Source organism: Pinus tabuliformis, chromosome 6 (assembly GCF_031772625.1).
Source record: "Pinus tabuliformis cultivar Carrire ecotype Pingquan chromosome 6, CPIR1, whole genome shotgun sequence".
In the NCBI taxonomy this organism is placed as follows: Eukaryota; Viridiplantae; Streptophyta; class Pinopsida; order Pinales; family Pinaceae; genus Pinus; species Pinus tabuliformis.
In genome coordinates this window covers 975,426,024-975,440,822 of record NC_142292.1, presented here as the reverse complement: position 1 = coordinate 975,440,822, position 14,799 = coordinate 975,426,024, and the positions used below count along the sequence as shown (strand labels likewise).

The window sequence follows — 14,799 nt, the reverse complement described above, 5'->3', positions numbered from 1 at the left end:
TCTTATCTCCTCAAGTAGAAAGGGGGAGTGGAGGTGTGTACAGGTCCGCAGGATGGTTGTTTGTTAGGGCGAGCTACCCTTTGCCATTGATGACAAAGGGGGAGACAAGGTAGTAGGAAGAGGTGTCATGATTGCAGGAGGAGTACTTGTGTTGCCATCAATGCCAAAGGGGGGGATTGTTGATCAGTGGTTGTCATTGATGTCAACCCAAGCAGCACCAGGGGCTACCCCGATCTTGCATGGGCATTTTGACTTGACAACTCATATTATTTTGCGTCAAAGATCTTCTCGATGGATTCTACTCATCAAGATGTTTCCGATGATATATGGTACGCCTCTCAGTTCTTCACGGTTTGAGAGTTATTTGAGTTTGAAATCGGTAACCCCCATTAGTGCGCTAAAATCCCAAGGGTTGAGACATCACCTTATTCCCCAACGATTGTCAATATATGACAAGGATTCTCACCATAATCTCACCATGTATAAGTTGAATATATTGAAAATCCAAAAGCAATGAACCGATCATTGAATTATTACACTCATGTGTCACCTACAACCACACCAAAAAAAGTTAGTGTACAAATTCCTTAAAGCTTAAACAAACAATTTATCAATAACTATTAAATTAAATTAATTTTATTAAAAAAAAATGAAAATTAAAATGTCCACTCTCCAAAACACTATAACACAGTCAACATATAATTCGTTTGCTTAAGGCTTAAGGTGATATATCATTTAGTTAAATAAATAAATAAAAATTATCTCCAACGTAAAAATTAAAACATCGAGTTCATTTGTCCTCCAACGGTCATTATTGAAAGCCCCCACCATTCATAGAAATTATTTATAAAAGGAAACTTTGATATATCCTAACGTATGGAATGTAACGAATGATCTTGTGAAAAGGGCTCTCAAAATCTTCATCCAACCCTGAGGTAGTCAACGCATAAAATTCAAAGGGTTAGGGCTCAATTTTATTTGTTTTTGGTGATTCGTTGGGCAAGCGTATGACTGTGCTTTTGCAGCGTATGACTGATATGGCAGCGTGAGAAATTATGGGATATGAAGCACTGGTAGCATAACTTTTGTGGCAGTGAGAGGGTTTTATGAGGCGGTAAAATGTGGCTGCGTAAAGATTTTATCTTTGTGATGCTGGTTGTGGGAGTGTGTCATTTCCGAGGCCCTTCGAGGCTTAGTGTAAGATCTTCGCAACTCGGGCAGACGAGCGACGGGCGCACGGGCACGGTGGGCGCACGATGGTGCGACGAGCGGGCGGAAGTGCGACGGGCGGGCGCTCCTTGGGCGACGAAGTGCGACATTCATCCGAACCTTATGCGACATTAATATGCGACGATGGGAAGTGACACTTAAAATAAACTAAGTGTTCGACCTCCTTTTATATGCGATACAACATAGAGCTGGGCCGACTTGTGTTGGAGCAAGTTTGGGCGTTGAATGTTGGTTTATGGGGTCGGCCTTAAGGCTGGACACCCCCTCCAAACGTACGCAGAGATGTGTATAAATACAAGGAGCCTAGAGCTCATTTGCATCACTCATCCAACGCAGTTCTCTTCTACGCATTGAGTAGGGGTAAAAGGGGCGCAGATAAGTGCGCATAGCTCATGCGCTCTAAGGGAGAGTGTGCAGTTTTACCGAAGTCAAGTGCAGGTCGATGAGAGTGCGGTTTTGAGGTGGTCTTGTGCAGAACCTAGAGGTGGAGTTCTTGGTGTCTCGGGTGAGCACCCTCCTACCGTATGAGGTTGGCACATGTATTGTAAAGGCTGTCTATGCCTTGGTTGTAAATTGTTCTAAGTATAGACTTGGAGTTTTGCCAAGTATACTTACTGATGTATTATTGAAGAGACTGTTATAATATTACTATTGGGCAGACTGTTCGGGAGTTGCCCCTCCCTTTATACTTGTGTATTGCTGATGTTCTCGGTTTGTTGTTCATGGTTGATAATTGAGAATGTTCTTTGTTAAAGTATAAAGGATAACACTTCATTCGGTTATAAGAACACAAGCTAAGTAAGTTTATGTTGGAATAGGCGTAGCCCATAAACGTTAGTATTGTTAAAAAGAAAGTGTTCGGTGGTGCCGCACCTCGCTACAAGCGGTTGGAAGATCACCGCAGGTGTAGGGGCGTGACAGTTGGTATCAGAGCAAAGGTTGCTCGTGGAAGTACAGGATACTCGGTAGAATTGTTGAATGGTCGAGACTAGATCGCAAAGGAAGAAGAAGCTGGACGAAATGGCAGCTGGGTCTCAAGCCGAGTCTAATCATGGCGATACTACTATTGGGTTCATGGAAAAGATGTCGGAAAAGATAGAGAGTATGGAGATTTCTTTTAAAGAAGGACTCGATGAAATCCGAATGCAGAATGATGAACTCAAGACACAAAATGAGTACACTGAATATAGGTGTGCCCAACTCGAACAAAGGATCAGAGAAGTCGAGGAATCAAGGGATCAAGATCTTGCAGAATGTCGTGCAGAAATTGAGAACTTGAAGAAGACTCTTGAAGATACAAAGAATGAACTTATAATTGTGAAGAGGGCCATGGGGCATTATTCATTTGGAGGAATGCCTCATCTGAAGGTCAAGGAACCGGAATCTTATGATGGAACAAGGAAGGCAGCAATTCTTGGCAACTTCTTATGGGACGTGGAGCAGTACTTGGAGCGGTTGAACCTGATTGATGGTGAGACACAAGTCAAGGTAGCTACTCAGTTCTTGACAAAGGATGCTAAGATGTGGTGGCGAAGGAGGGTGGACCAAATTGCCAATGGCAGTGCTGATGACATCACTTCGTGGAAAGACTTGAAGAAGGCTTTGCAGACCCACTTCAGTCCTCAGGATGACACATGGGAAGCAAGGACCAAACTCAAGTACATAAAGCAAACCGGAAGCCTACAAGAATACCAGCAAGAGTATTCAAGTGCAGCTTTGGAACTTCATGACATGGCAGAAAAAGACAAGGTGTTCAACTTCATTATGGGATTGAAACCTTGGGCATGCAATGAGGTGAGGAGACAGAAGATTAGAACACTTGAAGAAGCTTTTGCTGCGGTTGATAGGTTGGTGGATCACCTTGATGAGACTTCTGATGACAAGAAAAAGAAGTCCGAGAAGCCGAAAGAGAAGAAGGATGATGGTTCGAAGGCAAAGAAGCCTTTGAAGTGTTGGATATGTGCAGGACCACACATGGTGAAGAATTGTCCCTCTAAACCAAAGGTGGCTGCGGTTGCACAGTCTGATGATGAGAGTAATGATGCTTCTGTGGGGATGATGCAGATACTTGGTGCTTCTGCTACTACAGAAGTAGTCTCTAAGAGAGACCCAGAAAGAAACAAGTTAGAGTATGTTCGAATGAAGGTTGGGGACACTAATGTGATCACTATGGTGGATAGTGGAGCCTCCCACAACTTCATGAGCGAGGATACTGCAAGGAGGATTGGACTAAAGTTTGTACCAGCAAGGGCACAAATGAAGACAATAAATTCTCCTCCGATGGACATTCTTGGTGTAGCCGAGAAGGTAGATACTACACTTGGTGAATGGACCGGGAAGGTGGACTTCACTATAGCACGGATTGATGACTATGAAGCTGTATTGGGGGTGGAATTTATGAAACAATTCGATGCTATGATTGTACCACATTTGAAGAAGCTCTACATTTATGATGGAAGAGAAGATGTGCCCATTGGTGTGCCTACCATTGGTGCAACAAGACCTGATTGTAAAGTAGGAGCAATGCAAATGGAAGACAAGGAAAAAGTGGACAAGCGGTTGTCCACTGTTGAGGCAAAACTTGCGGAGCAGTCAGTGGTCATCAAGACACTTTCAGATAGCATCTTGGACTTAACAAGAACGCTGGAGTTGGTGGAAGATGATGATGATGATGATGAGGTATATGTGAAGCCGGATGTCCAGAAGGAAGACCGGGTTGCTTATCTACAAAGGATGGAGGTTGAGGATCCTGATAGATGGATCGAGTTGATTAGTGAGGAAGAGCCCTCAGGCTCTACTCCCTCTACATCTTCTTAGATGAGTAAGAAGATGGGCTCATTGCTAGCTGCTCATGGCAGTGAGTCCTCAAGCATATGGAGCAGGCATGATAGGTAATGGCATGTTGCAGATGAGATGGATGGAGTTTCCATGGACCTGAGCATGGATTATGGATGGTGAGCTTGGTGGCAGTGGTCACTAGGCCGAGACATAGTGGAGAAAGAGTCTCTACATATGTTGCAAGGATGTTTGCCTTGTGTAGAAAGGTCGACATCCTGATTGACGATGATCTTGGTGGAGAGCTACCGAGATGGTGTGTTGTCGAGGACGACAACGATTTCAGGTGGAGGAGAATGTAAGGTCTTCGCAACTCAGGCAGACGAGCGATGGGCGCGCGGGCACGGTGGGCGCACGATGGTGCGACAAGCGGGCGAAAGTGCGACGGGCGGGCGCTCCTTGGGCGACGAAGTGCGACATTCATCCGAACCTTATGCGACATTAATATGCGATGATGGGAAGTGACACTTAAAATAAACTAAGTGTTCGACCTCCTTTTATATGCGATACAACATAGAGCTGGGCCGACTTGTGTTGGAGCACGTTTGGGCGTTGAATGTTGGTTTATGGGGTCGGCCTTAAGGCTGGACACCCCCTCCAAACGTACGCAGAGATGTGTATAAATACAAGGAGCCTAGAGCTCATTTGCATCACTCATCCAACGCAGTTCTCTTCTACGCATTGAGTAGGGGTAAAAGGGGCGCAGATAAGTGCGCATAGCTCATGCACTCTAAGGGAGAGTGTGCAGTTTTACCGAAGTCAAGTGCAGGTCGATGAGAGTGCGGTTTTGAGGTGGTCTTGTGCAGAACCTAGAGGTGGAGTTCTTGGTGTCTCGGGTGAGCACCCTCCTACCGTATGAGGTTGGCACATGTATTGTAAAGGCTGTCTATGCCTTGGTTGTAAATTGTTCTAAGTATAGACTTGGAGTTTTGCCAAGTATACTTACTGATGTATTATTGAAGAGACTGTTATAATATTACTGTTGGGCAGACTGTTCGGGAGTTGCCCCTCCCTTTATACTTGTGTATTGCTGATGTTCTCGGTTTGTTGTTCATGGTTGATAATTGAGAATGTTCTTTGTTAAAGTATAAAGGATAACACTTCATTCGGTTATAAGAACACAAGCTAAGTAAGTTTATGTTGGAATAGGCGTAGCCCATAAACGTTAGTATTGTTAAAAAGAAAGCGTTCGGTGGTGCCGCACCTCGCTACAAGCGGTTGGAAGATCACCGCAGGTGTAGGGGCGTGACACTTAGTGTGTGGCAAAACGTGGTCTGGTGTGCACTTATCTCTAACACAACCTCTCTTTCATTTGGCCATGTATCCCTGCGGTTAGGGCATCAAAATACATGTAAAGACCCAATTGTATCTGCCTGCATTAAAACTCTTATTACAACTCAAAATTGACATGTTTTGAAATTCGTTGGAGGCACGGATTAGGACTGACAGCGGTTATCGGAAAATGCGATCAAAGCAAGACAGTGCCTCTGTACCAAGGTTTATGCGGCAATGTTAAGCCCTCATTAAGGTCTCCCTGCAATCAGTGAGAAGAGGATAATTGCGAAGGGTATACTGGTCAAGACTATCAAAGATCTTGCAACAAGCAAGGTAGTTTGGTTAGTTCACGTGGTGTTGAAATCAGGTAGGCCCATAACCCATCTAAAGTCACCCAAGGATTCTAAACTATATTATTGAACAGTACTGAAGTATGTAAATATGTCAAGGTTTATAGAACTATGATGATTGTCTAGTATATGTATTGAAGGTGTATGTATAGTCTACTAGGTTTATGTAAGGTTGTGTCTAGAGGGATAGTTTGTATCACTTGTTAGGTCATAGATGATAGGATTGTTCTGTTGTGTTATAATATTAGAACCTCATCAATGTCTAAATATGTCACTAGTTTAGACTGTGTAGTTTTCCTTGTTTTGTTGTCTCTAAGTCTGTGAGTCTAGCCTTAGGTTAATTATAAGTAGAAGTCAAGAACTATCATAAGGGTTGGTTGAGGATATCTCTAGTGCATGTAGTCAACTTTGTATATAGTCTTGCATAGAGTCTAGGTCTCTGCTGCTGCAACAAGTCAACTACAATCACAAACAACAAGCACACTTCAGGTACGCATTGTATTCATTTGATTTTTATTTATTTATTATTATGTGCTTACATGTGTGTTTGCAGGCAGAGGCAAGTTAAAGGGTATTTTGTTTTTCCTTTTGGGATTGGGTTTCGCTGGGCAAATTGGCATGCAAGTAGAAGAATATTCAAGGACAACATCAAGCAAGCGTTCAAGAGTTGAAGTATCAAATCAAAGGAAGCATTACAGCGGGACATCCTTTGAAGACATGACAACCATCTGTATATTGTGAAGAAGTGTCAAGACCAAGAGTCATCATTGTAAAGTTGTAAAATAGTCTTTGTAAAATAGTCTTCATTGGAAGAGTCATTATTGTAAAAGAGTCAATCTGCCTAGAGTCAAAAAGGCATTGTTAGGAAGTATAGGAGTCTCTGTTGGGATGATGTCATGGTTGGGTTGCAGGTCATAGTGTGATTGGGTGTTAGGTCAAAATCATTGTAAATCATATTGTATCGTGAATCGTTGTCCCTGGTACGAGAATCCACACTCTTGTCTCATTTTAGTCACTATAGGGTGGCAGGGAGGTGCTAGACAGGTGCATGAAGTCGCCTACAGGTTGCAGCCTATGAACACTTCAAGGTGGTAGGTCGATCTAGGATGTTGGAGCATCCATTCAGTTGACTACTGAAGAAACCAAGGCGTTGGGGCGTCCTTCCAATGGGAGCTGGAGAAAAATGTTTTTCTAGAATTCTAGAAAGTTGTAACTTTCATTTCAGTTGGGGTTGGAAATTAAAGAATTTATTAGAAAAGCGTTCGGTGGTTTTTGGCCCGGAGGGGGTTTTCCACCTAAAATTCTTGTGCCTACTGTGTTCTATTGGTTACTGTTTTTACTATATAAACATTAATAATAATTGAAAATTAACTAATGCTCTGAAAGATTTAAAAAGTGTTAATTGCTAAGAAACACTGATTCACCCCCCTTCTCAGTATTTCCAACAGTTCTCTGGCAGAACGCAGATAGAAGCATTGTGATCCACAGTGTTCTGATCCAGCCTGGAATTGTGATCTGAAATGGACCCATATAACTCCTTTTCAAAACTTTGTAAAAGGGATAATCTTGGCAAAGTTTGAAGTCAATGTTCCGTTGGCAATGATCTTGAAAAACAAAGGCCAAAGATCCTTTGTTACATGGGAACCGCTCCCTAGAGGTGGGAAACCCATTCCATTGGTTCATGCGCTCTCAGAAGCTTTGGAACTGTATGGGAACATTCCCTTTTCAGTGGGAGCTGCAATGGGAGCTTGGGAAAGTTCCGGGAGCTTTGAAGACTGTTTTTTTTTTAGTTCCGGCGTTCCCCTGGGGTTAGAGAATACAAACCCTGTAGACAAATATGTTGAACTGCCCACAAAACATGAGCCTTTGTTGAAACCTCCGCAGGAAGAAAGGCCAAAGACATCCTTAACACCGATATCCTTAATTGAGAAACTGGAGCAATCCTTTGATGAGTTAAGGAAGTGTGTAGCACCTCAATGTAAGGGTGATATCTGGGATGTCATGCCAATGAGTATTTATTTTGTTGTTTATGTATATATATCACAGAAGACTATGTGCATATTGTATGTGGCAGTCAATGCTTAACAATTAGATTTGTTTTACTTTTTCTCTTAAGAATAACTAGAGAAACATAGGTAAAATTGTTCCTTTGTAATTTTTAGGCGGATTGTTTCAAAGACTGGTCATGTGTCAGAGAACTCATAATGAACTTGACATTTTAATATTTTATATATATAAAAGGAAGAAACTCAAGGAGAGGGACACCCAGAGAATATATTTATATATAAGAGAGATTATATATTTAAATTGATTTTAATATTTGAATATTTTGATTATTATATAAATTATATAATTAAAAATATTTTTTTAATTTTTTTATTATATAATATTACCACTCCTGATTAGCCGTTTCCTGTAAATTTTGGGGAAACCTCTAGCCGTTCCCGACACCCGTACCCAAGTTCCCAACGTTCCCACGTTCCAGAAACTCATGCAACATAGCAAAGATCTCATTTTAACCCACAAGAAGATGACATGAACCACTTGTTGTTTGGCATGTCAGGCAGCATTATAATACAGAACACTCGCTTGATGGGAAAACCACCACAAAAGATGGAAAGACATGAAGCTTGGAAAGAAAGCAGGCAGTAGCAGAAATCACTGAGAACTCGGAATGAAGAAATCTGTTCATATATCAGTGGATGAAGACAATTTTGAGCATGTTCACAGGGAGTAAAGATCATCTCTGAGCCAAAACAATTTGCAAAAATACCACTGATGAGTAAGAATACAGAATCTCTGTTGAGAGTGTATAGACCCAGTTTGTAATAATCCTCGAGTCCTGAACATAAACAAAAACCAACAATTGCCAGTTTTCTAAGTTGGATTTCCAAGGTAAATTCTGTTGCCTATGTTTTAATTGCTTATGTCATTGAGAATCCTGCTGTGTGGATGCTTTTGCTGTTCTGGTTATCATATGTAGATAGGGATTGATTACTCAGATCTGTTTTAATATAGCATATTTACAAGGGCAGTTTTATTGTAATAATGATCCTTGGATAAATATGGTCTTGCAACATTATTCCAATCCACAACATGATCAATTTATGCATCAAATTGCTAGAGTGGAGGTTCTATTACAGCTTTCTCTATTGCATCGACAAATATGCTAAGGTTGGGCAGTACCGTGAGTTAGGAATTTTGTTAATGCGCAATTCTATACTACAGCCTATTCTCCCAATCGCTGAATCACTGGTTGGTATTTAATCCCAGCTGTCAGTTATTTGAGTTGCTGGTGTCTTGTTTGCTGGGTGTTCTATTGGTTACTCAACCAGGAAATGTTGAGAAGAAGAAAGCGATCTTAGTCATGTAATCACTCCAATGAATATTGTAGAGAAGGTGTTTTGTTTAAATAAAAATGCTAGCATCTTGCTTGTGGCTGGAATAAATATCAAATGGCTGTAGAGTGCATTGTATATTTGCCACAGCAGAAATTGTCGGGACAGAATTGGACTTGTTTTTCATTGAAAGGCACTTAAAGCAAGTAAACCAACCATTAAACCAATCTGAACACAGCCATTCCTTCATGCCTTGATGAATTCATCTCGAGAAGCATGATCTCAGGTTGATTGTTTAAATTGCAGAGAATAGAATTTGTATTTCCATGGTCAAGATCCGTGTTGGCAAAGCAGACAGGTCATAGGCCCACCATTTACAGATCAAATTGCACCAGTGAGAGGGAAAAAAAACATATATAGCATCATCTACCATACCTAAGGATAAGATCAAAATCCTTCCTGAAATGCAGAATTACTTTGACAAGTTGAAAGAAATGACTTCAACATAAATTGATGAAGTACATTTTAAAGATACATGTAAGGCTCGTACAGGATATTGGTGGTACTATATAGCAAGAAACATTCCTATAATTTTACAGATGTTGCAAGAGGTGTCATTTACCTTTGGTGAAGATTTCTATGCTAACAACACTCTTCCAAGAAACACGCAAATTGTCAAGATAACTGCAATCAAATATAAAGTAACAACCGCCAATGGGTGTTAGTTCGCTGGTGAGATCGACAGAGTGTTGAGCATTCTGCCAAGTTCCTTTCCTCCTGTGGTCTTCCCCACCCATATGACATGAGTTCACAAAGGAATGAGGCCTCAGTGATTTTGACAGAATAGATACCACTCAGAACTGGCACCTAATCAGAAGGAAGTCTACTCTCTATGTTTCAGCCCCACAGGGTATGCTTCTTGAAGCAATTCCATATATGCATATATATCTTTTGGAAAACTTCTTACCTTCCCCCATTATATATATATATACATATATAAACCCCGGGCTATTACAACAATTTTGACTATGCCGCTACAGCATATATATATTCGAAAACTTCTTACTTTCCCCTCTTTATTCTTCTAATTGGGAAAGTAAACCATTATTTCACCCCAGACTATTACAACAATTTCTACTATGCCACTACAGGAGAGCAGACAATACCAGTTACATATGGCCACAAATGCCCACCCAGCACCCAAGCATGGAGCATGCCTGCCAAGATTTGAATTGGGTCATCATTACAGATACCTTTCTAAGTTATTGGTAGACCACCATCTGACACAAATAGAAGCACTTCCATATCCACACACATATATACAAACCAACAACTTTGGCAATAATGATCGCAAGATGCAGTTAGATTAGCTTTGGCTCCAATAATGCACAGTGCTTGCTGATGTTAGATTACCTTACCATTACAATAAATTGTCAACCTATCTCGAGCAATGCAATTATCTTTTGTATCAGAACTTATTACAGGTTGGCCTGCTAAGTTCAATCACAACAATCAACCAATATATATAGTTCGTGCACACACTAACTTATGTTTGTTGGATGTTTTAATTAGCATTACCAATAATCCCCACATGAACACATCCCATTTGTGAAATGATGGAAACGGTATGCATCCCTTACAATTATATCTCGCCCTACAATCTTGCAAATGAACTTAGTAGCATTGTGGCAGTCACCACACACACGAAGATTCTTTGTGATTCTGATCGGTGTCCCAGGGCTTGTGTTGATAAGCCCAAAAGCAATGGCAAGCTTCTCACTGTGACTGTAGAGAAGATCTTCCTTTATCTCCTCCTCCACATCATGAAGCACAAACTTTGTATCAGGGACATAGCCTGCCACCTCCATATGCCTAGCCAAGTTCTCTAACAGTGCATAGATTTGCTCAGATTGAGGGTTTGATCTATCTCCTACAACGAATGCATGCGTTCTATGGTTCACTTCAATAAAACTGTATCCTGGTGTCTTTTTCAACTCTCTTTTTTTTATCAGTGTTCTCATCCTTGAAACATCATCCCACCTGCCAGCTGCAGCGTAAATGTTCGACACCAGTACATAATGTCCAGCATCTTCAGACTCTATTTCCAAAAGTTGCTTTGCTATGCATTCTCCTAGTTCAACATTGCCATGAATTCTGCAGGCACCAAGCAATGCTCCCCACACACCAGCATCAGGTTGTATAGGCATTTTTTGGATAAAACTGTGTGCTTCATCTAGAAGCCCTGCACGGCCAAGAAGGTCAACCATACATGCATAATGTTTTATCCCAGGTGAGATGCAATAAACTCTATTCATGCAATCAAAGTGGTACCCTCCTTCACTAACTAGGCCTGCATGACTGCATGCAGATAGAACAGAAATGAAGGTTATGGAATTTGGCACCACGTCCATCTCTTGCATTTGAGAAAAAAGTGCAAGGGCATCCTCACCATGGCCATGCATTCCGTAACCTGAAATTATTGTATTCCATGAGACAACATCTCTGTTGACCATTCTATCAAACAAGTGACGTGCAATTTCTATACTCCCACACTTCGCGTACATGGCTAAAAGAGAGTTGCTAACAGAAACATCTGACTCAAGTCCACTTCTAATAGTGTAATTATGCAGCCACGTGCCTTGTTGTAGAGCTCCTAAATGGGTGCATGCCAAGAGCACATTCACCATGGTAACAGTATCAGGCTCCATGCCTACAAGTTGCATCTGATTAAATAACATCAATGCCTCATTGGCATGTCCATTTTGGGCACACCCTGCAATCATTGCAGTCCATGAAACGACATCTCTCCTCGACATTTCATCAAATACTTGGTGTGCACCCTCCAGACTCTCAGATTTGGAGTACATGTCTATTAGGGCTGACCCCACATTAGAATCTAAATCAAATCCAGTTTTAATTATGTAGCCATGGATTGGTTTGCCTTGTTGCACGGATCCTACATGAGCGCATGCTGAGAGAATACTCACCAGGGTAACAGAGTTAGGATGCACTTCTGCTAGTTGCATTTGATGAAATAGCATGAACACTTCATAAGTTTGTCCTCTCTGGGCATGGATGTCAATCATCGCAGTCCACGAGACGACATCTTTTTTAGGCATTTTGTCAAATATTTGACACGCAATCTCTATACTCCCGCATTTGGCAAACATAGAAACAAGGGAATTTGCCACAGAAACATCCATTTCAAGTCCATTGCCGATAACATAATCATGTATCCATATGCCCTGCTGCAGAGCTCCCAGCTGTGTACAGGCAGAGAGCAGATTCACCATGGTGGTTTTGTCAGGTTTCACCAATGAGAATTGCATTTGATCAAAGAGTATCAAAGCCTCTTCCGCGCATCCATTCTGGGCATACGTAGCAATCATTGCATTCCATGAAACTACATCTTTTCCCATTATTTTCTCAAAATTCTGGCGTGCAGCATCTACATTCCCGCATTTGCCGTACATAGCCACCAAAGAATTCTGAACAGAAATGTTCGACTCGAATCCACTTCTCGTAATGTAGTCATGAATCCATCTTCCTTGTTCAAGAGCTCCCAACTGTCCACATGCCGAGAGCAAACTTATCATGGTGACGGAGCTAGAGTTCACACCAGCTTCTTGCATTTCGTGAAACAGATCCAACGCATCATGAGCATGTCCATTCTGTGCATACCCAGCAATCATGGCATTCCATGAGACGACATTTCTTTTAGTCATTTTATCAAATAACTCACGAGCTATCATTATACTCCCACATTTTGCATACATGTCTATCAGCGCAGTTACTACGAAAACATCAGACTCAAATCCACTTCTAATTATGTAGCTGTGAATCCACTTACCTAGCTGCAGAGCTCCCAAATAAGCACACGCCGGAAGCACACTTGCCACAGTGACGGAGTCTGGCATCACACCAGCGATCTGCATTTGCTGAAACAACCGCAAGGCCTCGTCAGAGCCTCCACTTTGTGCATACCCGGCAATCATTGCAGTCCACAACACCACATTTCTTTGAGACATTTTGTCAAACACTTGGCGTGCATCCTCCAGACTCCCACATTTTATGTACATGTGTATTAACGCAGTCCCCACAAAGACATCAGATTCAAACCTAGATCTCACTATGTGATGATGAATCCTCCTCCCCTCTTTCAGATCGTACAGCTCACCACACACCTTAAGAACCAGAGGGAAGGTAAAATTATCTGGCAGTATTCCTTCTCCAATCATTCTGTAATACAGTCTAAGAGTTTCTTCACAATATCCAGCTTTGGCATATCCTCCAATCATGGCATTCCAAGACAATGAGTTCCTTTCAGGCATTTTGTCAAACACTTTGCATGCATCTTCCACACCACCACACTTACCATACATGTTGACAAGTTTGTTACCCAAAACTAAGTCCTGATCAAATCCAGTTATGATCAGGTGAGCGTGGCGTTGGTTAAGTACCTTTATATCTGTACATCCCTGCAGGAGAGAAGCGCAGGAATCGATATCAGTGCCGGAGTATAACGAACTAAAACTCCACGTTGATTTCGGTTGCTTGATAGGAGGATAGATGCGCCTTTGTAAGCAAGTGAGCTTGTGAAAGGAATGGTAATGGGGATTGCGGTATGAAGCCAATTCGACAGTTGCCATTGTAGAGGCTATGATATTGTAAACAGAATAAGTCCGCCACTGCTGCTATATGTGATAATATAACCCATCTGTTATTGCACCGAGAATCCTTGTCGTGAAGTAATGCATTACATTATGCTTAATGTTGTCTTAACAATCACAAGCCATTTTTTTTCGAACAGGAGGCCATGGCTGCGTAACTATTGTGCTCATAACAAAAGGTATGGATATTTGTATCAGGAGGTCCTATCCACAGCGACAGAACTACGTTACGTGTTACGTTCTTCCTCCTGAATTTAAAATAATATAGATTAAAACTGGGATAGCTTTATGTTACAAATGCCTAGTGATTTTTCTGTGCCACCCGTGTTGTAGAAAAAAATGCCGAGTGATTTTCTAAAATCATTTTCAAAGCTTAATGCAATTAAATAATGGAGTTGTCTACAGGGCGCCAATTTCATGGGGAGGAATTCTGTCAATTTATTTTCTAATGTGGAAATAGTAGGAGTGTTTGCATGTATTTTTTATTATGGAAATGAATTCAATATTGCATCAAAAGTTGTAACTTGAATTTTTAAAAATTTTGGACAGATTTTATCAAAAATTTTATTGTTTGTCCAATTACAAATTTAAATAATTGTTATAGATTTTTTGAAGGGTACTTTGTGATATAAGTGATTCGTCCAATGTTTTGGATGGGAATTCTATCCATCATGAGGGACCAAAGAGAATTTTGAGAGTAAACGAGTGCCGGAGGGCCTTTTTATAAAAACCTATCTGGATTATGTATTCGTTGATTAACGGTTAAGAGATAGAAATAATATTAAAAATAATATTTGATTAGTCACATAATGATTGAGATTGGTTAATTATTTAATTAGTCACATAATGATTGAGATTGGTTAATTATGGGTCAAGTCTCAATCGTTATGTGACAAATCAAATATTATTTCTATCTCTTAACCGTTAATCAACGAATACATAACCCAGATAGGTTCCTATAAAAAGGTGCTCCAGCACTCGTTTACTCTCAAGGTTCTCTTTGGTCCCTCATGATGGATGGAGTTCCTATTCGAAACGTTGGACACATCACTTATATCACATAGTGCCCTTCTGGAAATCTATAACAATATGAATCACTGT

At 41.1% G+C, this 14,799-nt stretch overlaps 1 pseudogene; it reads right to left on the bottom strand.

Annotated features, from left to right (window-relative positions):
* Positions 1-10,370: 10,370 nt before the first annotated feature.
* LOC149262255 (pentatricopeptide repeat-containing protein At3g26782, mitochondrial pseudogene) lies at positions 10,371-14,059 on the bottom strand (annotated as a pseudogene).
* Positions 14,060-14,799: the final 740 nt, after the last annotated feature.